This window comes from Rutidosis leptorrhynchoides, chromosome 2 (genome assembly GCF_046630445.1).
Source record: "Rutidosis leptorrhynchoides isolate AG116_Rl617_1_P2 chromosome 2, CSIRO_AGI_Rlap_v1, whole genome shotgun sequence".
NCBI classification, from domain to species: Eukaryota; Viridiplantae; Streptophyta; class Magnoliopsida; order Asterales; family Asteraceae; genus Rutidosis; species Rutidosis leptorrhynchoides.
Genome location: NC_092334.1, coordinates 528,490,243 through 528,497,109, shown reverse-complemented (window position 1 = coordinate 528,497,109; position 6,867 = coordinate 528,490,243).

Here is a 6,867-nt window from a genome sequence, read left to right as displayed (position 1 = left end):
AAGAAGAAGAAAGGAAAGGGAAACAGTTTGAATTAGGTTAAATGTAATTAAGCTAAGTATAATAACAGAAAGGCAAGAACAGCCGGGTGGTTTGAGGTGATGTTGGGTGAGCGGGAGGTGTCGGGTTCGAGTCCGGTCCCTGACATTTTTTTTTAAAAGAGGCTGTTTAAGGTAGTTTATCATTTTATTATTATTATTATTATTATTATTATTATTATTATTATTATTATTATTATTATTATTATTATTAATTATAAATGTTAATATTAATTACTATTATTATTGTTATTGTTATTAGAATCAATATTAATATTATTACTAGAACTTTTATTATTAAGATCATTATTAATATAATTATCAATATTGTTATTATTAGTAATGTAAATAATATTATCTTTACAAATACAAGTTTTACTATAAAGATTATCACTTAGGATTATAATTACTACTATGATTATTATTACTATTACTAATATTATTATCATCGTTAATATTAACACTAAGATTAATATTATTACTATGGTAAGTATTATAAATTGGTTACGAAGATAATTAAATCTGTGTGTCATGTTAAAAGAGTAAAAATGTGTAGGACTTAGAACATGAAAATAGTTATGATATAAGAATAATCGTGGTTACAAACTTTTAAACGAAGTATTATTATTATTATTATTATCATTATAACTAAAATATATAGATATATTATAAATACTATCATGATTATAATTATTAGAATAATCATAACTATCAGTAATAAAAAAAATTGATATCCTTACAAGTATTATTATCAATACCACTATACTTATTATTAATATAATTATTACTAACATTATTACTTTATTTAGTAATATCAAGTATTATTATTATTATTTTTATCAATATTAATGTAACTTCTGAATCATTATAATTACTATTAGTAACCAACAAATAATATATATATATATATATATATATATGTAAAACATATTTAATACATATAACATAACAAAAATCAATATTTTCATATACAAAAAGAATATATGAGACATATATACATTATTAATGTAAGAATGACATAATTATATAAATAAACTTATTCAATTATGATTATGTGTATTATTATATTTTGTATGAATATAAGTATTAGTATTAAAGTTATTATTATTATTACTTTATATTAACAATATTATTATAACAAATAAATATTTTTCATATAAGAGTATATTTATTACAACTACCTTAATATTACAAATAATTATATATATTAAAATTATTTATATAAATATTTACATATCACAAATTATTTATTTTTAATACAATAGTAAACTATATAAATATTAACTATTTTAAATATATACAAAGTAAATATATAAGATATATAATTTAAGATATAATATATAAATTTATTTGATTATGAATATATGTATTAATATATATACCTGATATAGGTTCGTGAATCCGAGGTCAACCCATACATTTGTTCAATATCGTCATATGTATTTTTACTACAAAATACATTAGGTGAGTTTCATTATTCCCTTTTTAAATGCTTTTGCAATATATATTTTTGGGACTGAGAATACATGCGCTTTTATAACTGTTTTATGAAATAGACACAAGTAATCGAAACTACATTCTATGGTTGAATTATTAAACCGAATATGCCCCTTTTATTAAGTCTGGTAATCTAAGAATTAGGGAATAGACACCCTAATTGACGCGAATCCTAAAGATAGATCTATCGGGCCCAACAAGCCCCATCCAAAGTACCGGATGCTTCAGTACTTCAAAATTTATATCATGTCCGAAGGAGGATTCCGGAATGATGGGGATATTCTTATATGCATATTGTTAATGTCGGTTACCAGATGTTCAATCCATATGAATGATATTTTTGTCTCTATGTATGGGACGTATGTTTATGAGAATTGGAAATATGAAATCTTGTGGTCTACTAAAATTATGAAATGATTATTTATGCTAAACTAATGAACTCACCAACCTTTTGGTTGACACTTGAAAGCATGTTTATTCTCAGGTATGAAAGAAATCTTCCGCTGTGCATTTGCTCATTTTAGAGATATTACTTGGAGTCATTCATGACATATTTCAAAAGACGTTGCATTCGAGTCGTTGTGTTCATCAAGATTATTATTAAGCCAATTATAGTTGGATATATTATGAAATGGTATGCATGTCTGTCAACTTCAGATGTAATGAAAGATTGTCTTTTCAAAATGAATGCAATGTTTGTAAAATGTATCATATACAGGTCAAGTACCTCGCGATGTAATCAACTGTTGGGAATCGGTTATAATCGATATGGACTTCGTCCGGATAGATTAGGACGGGTCCTTTCAACTAAGATCCAAAACCTGCAAGGGAGGAGGTGAGGGGTTAGCACGAGGCTAAGCGAATGGAACTATCAATAGGTCTAGCATACAATACCAACTTGTACTCCTATATCAATAACATACAACAACAAGCAACTAGCAACTATGCTCCAACTAGAGGACCGACAGCTTGTACGGGTACAGACCACTAGCTGATCAGGCTAGAGTCTACTGATAGTCCTTACTACTGAATCCCAGTATAGTCATCCACACACAGATGATGTGTCGTTCAGCACTATACTCAACAAACAGTAGCCAACTGGACCCAACCACAACTAGGTTGACCTCTCTGAGCTGAACCTAAAAGATCAAGGTTCCAACAACAACAACAACAACAACAACAACAACAACAACAACAACAACTTGTGCACATGCAACCAGTCAACTACTACTACTATACAGGCAACTAATACTACTAAAAGCATGGAAACCCTAACTGCGATCAACTGTACAACATAACTACTAATCATGGCAACTAACAATAGTATAAATATAGTAGCACACCTTGCTACTCTATACTACACTAAGAGATAATCCCACTCACCGATTACCAGCAATAGCTCAGTTATCTAACTCTGAGCTTCTTATGTGTTCTTATCACCTGAGAACAACACAAACGAAGTCAGTATATATATATCTGAATCAATATTATAGTCAAATCATACTATAAACTAGGTCATAACATCATGTATTCATCATTTCATAAGTCCACAACATAGCTCCATTCAATGTCGTCAAACAAGTACGTGGAAAACGGGACATACACGCCAAAACTTATTTTCCTGCCCCAAAAACAGTTTGATCCAGCTTCTTAAAATTTTACCATTGAAAAGTACTCTTCAATACGATTCCAACAATATTTGATTCATCAAAAATGGAGTAATGGTTTGAAAGTTATGACCAAAACAAATTTCTCAAAATGCTGAAAAGACACAGTACCCAACTCGGTAGCGTGTGTCATAGACACTCGGTCGAGTGTGTAGATACACGACTGAATGAGTAGAGACACTCGACCGAATCTCTTTTCAAAAGACACACTACCGAGTGTGTAGACACACGGTCCAATTCAAAATACACACGGTCGAGTGTGTAGACACACGGCCCACTTCCAAAAGACACACTACCGAGTGTGTTCTTGAGCTGCTGAAATTGAAAAAGTGACGGGTTTGAGCCAAAAATCACCAAATCTCAACCATATACTCGTTTTCGACCTCAAAACTTATCACATCTTATTTATAAAACCTTTTGGGACATAAATCCACAATTATTACATCAAAACAACAACAAATTGCACCAATTTGACATCAAAACCCATTTTGACACAAACCTAACTTCAAACCTAATTTGACACAAATTTAGGTAATGAAAATGGGTAATTTTTACCTTGTTTGAATCAGTAAATCACAAAGAACAAGTAGATGTAAGTAATTTGAGCTTTAGATCAAAGATTAGAATTTAGGGTTAGAGGTAGGAGATGAAGTTAGGTACGGTGTATTTTTGGGAAATTTCTAGAGAGATGGAGAAATAAGAGAAAAGGGCAGCACAATTGTGATGCCCCGTACAAAACCATCATGTACGGTTCATCAACAACAGGATAATTACAAGGTCAAACACTACATGCTGTTTGAAAACCAGTTTTGCATTCATAAAAAGATAGCGTTTTACAAAAGATAACGTGCTTCCTATGAATAGAAGCGTTAACATAAGTACGTGACCCAAATGTGGTTACAAAGCCATTGTTTGAAAATATCATAAGTTACGAATGCAAAATAAAAGTTTCATGATTGAGACATCTCTAAGTAATGCAGCGGAAATCTAACACAGCAGGTCCATAACATCAAGTCTATAACACCAAGATAGCAAGTCTAACAGCGGAAGCAACATCGTCTAAGCACCTGAGAAATACATGCTTAAAAGTCAACACGAATGTTGGTGAGCTATATTTTGTAATCAGTAAAGTAATGTAGACCACGAGATTTCAGTGCTTCAATCAGCAGTTTAAATCGGTATGAAAAGTATAAGCTTAATCGTGGGCACCCGGTAACTAGACTTAACGTATGTATATCACCCCCTAAAAGTGCACTTGGCGAGTGCGTTTGTCCTCGAAGTATTAAACACCCGTTGTCTGCTAGCGCGACTAGCCCGAGTGGAGTTATCAAACCCTATGGATCCATATCTAAGATTCGCGTTCACGGTTAGAAAACCAATGATTAAACGTTACCGAGCTAAGGGGAATCTTTGTGCCGTTTTGTAACCCACACATATATAGAGTTTAAGTACTCGTGTCTAGTATGTAAAACGTAAAAAACGCATGTATTCTCAGTCCTAAAAATAGTAAAAGTAGTAAAAGGGATGTTATAACTCACAATGAATAAGTAGTAAAAGTCGATATGAAACGTATGCAGGTAGTAAGTCGGTCCGAAAGGTCGTCAACCTAAGTCAAAGGTCACTAGGTCAGTATGTTGTCCCCAAAAGTTTAAAAGTGCATGAATTAGTTTAAGTGTCATCATCAACATCATCATCATCATTCATCAAAGCTAAGGTAAGTTTAACAAGAATAGAGATCGAAACAAAAGGCTGACTTTGGACAGCTGTTACGACCTCTATATAAATCGAAAAGACGTGTAGCCAGTGGCCATGGCTCCGTATGTGAGTCCTCTAACCGCTGACCAATTTTCAGAACCTAACTCGTCTTTGACCGTGGCTACGGTTTAAGTGCGAGTAGGTCAGAAATTTCAGCATAACGTTACAAAGGCGTAGTGACTTTCGGAAGGCTATAAATCCTAAACCGTATATCGGATTTAGGCGAGACCTAAATGAAAAGTCATCTACTCGAAACGAACTATCTGAAAATCAGTTTTCCAGAAGCTCAGAGAGTCTTATCAGACCCCGAAAAATAGTAAACAAGTGCTCCGGTGGGATTCTTGGTGCTTGATGCTCATCACGGTTCTCATCCTTGATGCTTGTAGCTTCAAGTGTACAACTTATTGATGTGTTAGCATCACTTTGACCAAGGTTCAACCATCAATACACAATATGTTAAGACCAAGTAAGAATACAACTCACTTAAGAGTTTTAGAAGGATGATGAACCAAGGTTACATCATATTCTTAGTCTTAACACAAATACAAGTTCTATTTACAACTAAAGCTACAAACTTTCCTTCAATCAAACAAGTATGAACACAATCTTGATCAAATAAAGTAATGGAACCCTAAGCTAGAGAGCTTGGATCCTTTTCACACAAGTTATGAGATTACAAAGCTAGAAAGCTTGAATCTTTGGTGTTCTTGAAGACCTTGAAGCATAAAGCTTAGATCTTCAAGTTACATGAAGATCATAAACACAAGTTTTGATCTTTATAACAAAATAATGAGATCATAAGTTAGAAAACTTAGATCCAACAAAAGAAATGAAGATTCAAAGCTAGAAAGCCTGAATCTTGGTTGTTCTTGAAGATCCTTGAAGCATGAAGCTAGATCTTCAAGTTACATGAAGATTACAAACACAAGTTTGAATCTTTACAATAAAATAAAGAGATTAAAAGCTACAAGATTTAGATCTAACAAAATAAGTGAAGATTCAAAGCTAGGAAGCTTGAATCTTCCATGTTCTTAAAGGATTCAAATCCAAGTTTGAATCTACAAGATATAACAAGATCTAAAAGCTAAAAAGCTAGATCCATTGATGATGATGATGTCATGAATGAGAAGGGAAGAAGAAGAAGAATAAAGTTTAAAACTTACACTTTTTAGAGTGAGAAAGACTAGAGAGAGAATTAGAGAGTAAGTGTGTGTAATTTGTGAATGAGATCAAGTGTGAAATGGGATGAATAAGCTTGGTATTTATAGAAGGTGAGGGTGTGGGGAGGTGGTGGTGGCCGTGGGTATTGGGAGGGGACAAGGGGGACACCTTTTTGCTTTTTAGTTAATGGTTGTCTAAAGTTGGTGCTTATGTTAGGATCCCATGCAACATTATGGATAATGGTAAGCAAAAATGCTAGTATGTTCCCTCTAATAAATGAGCATTTGTCTTACATTAATATGGGTCACTAGTCATTAAAATTGGACTAATTAAATAGTACACTAGCTAGTGTAGGGTGGACTAAAGTCCAACAAGGTAGAAAGTCCAACAAGACTAACTAGTGTGCTCTAGTAAATTACTAAGCGTAATTAAGTATCCAAAAACCCAAGTAATTGTTATTATAAAATAACAATTAGTATTTCGTAGTCATAATATTCCGATTATGACCAAAGTTAAACGTGTACACAGTACGCAGTTCGTTCTAAACGTCAAGTGACACTAACGGTCATAAAGGCTTCCGGGGATCAAGTTAAGTAACCTACATACTTAAAGGCACGATTTAACATATAAAAGAAAGTAATCCACATGTAGTAAGATCCCAGAGTATAATATAGCTCAGTACGCACAAATACGCAATTTCGTGAAAGCACAAAGCACAAAAGCAAGTCGAAAAAGTCATGTCGTTACAACA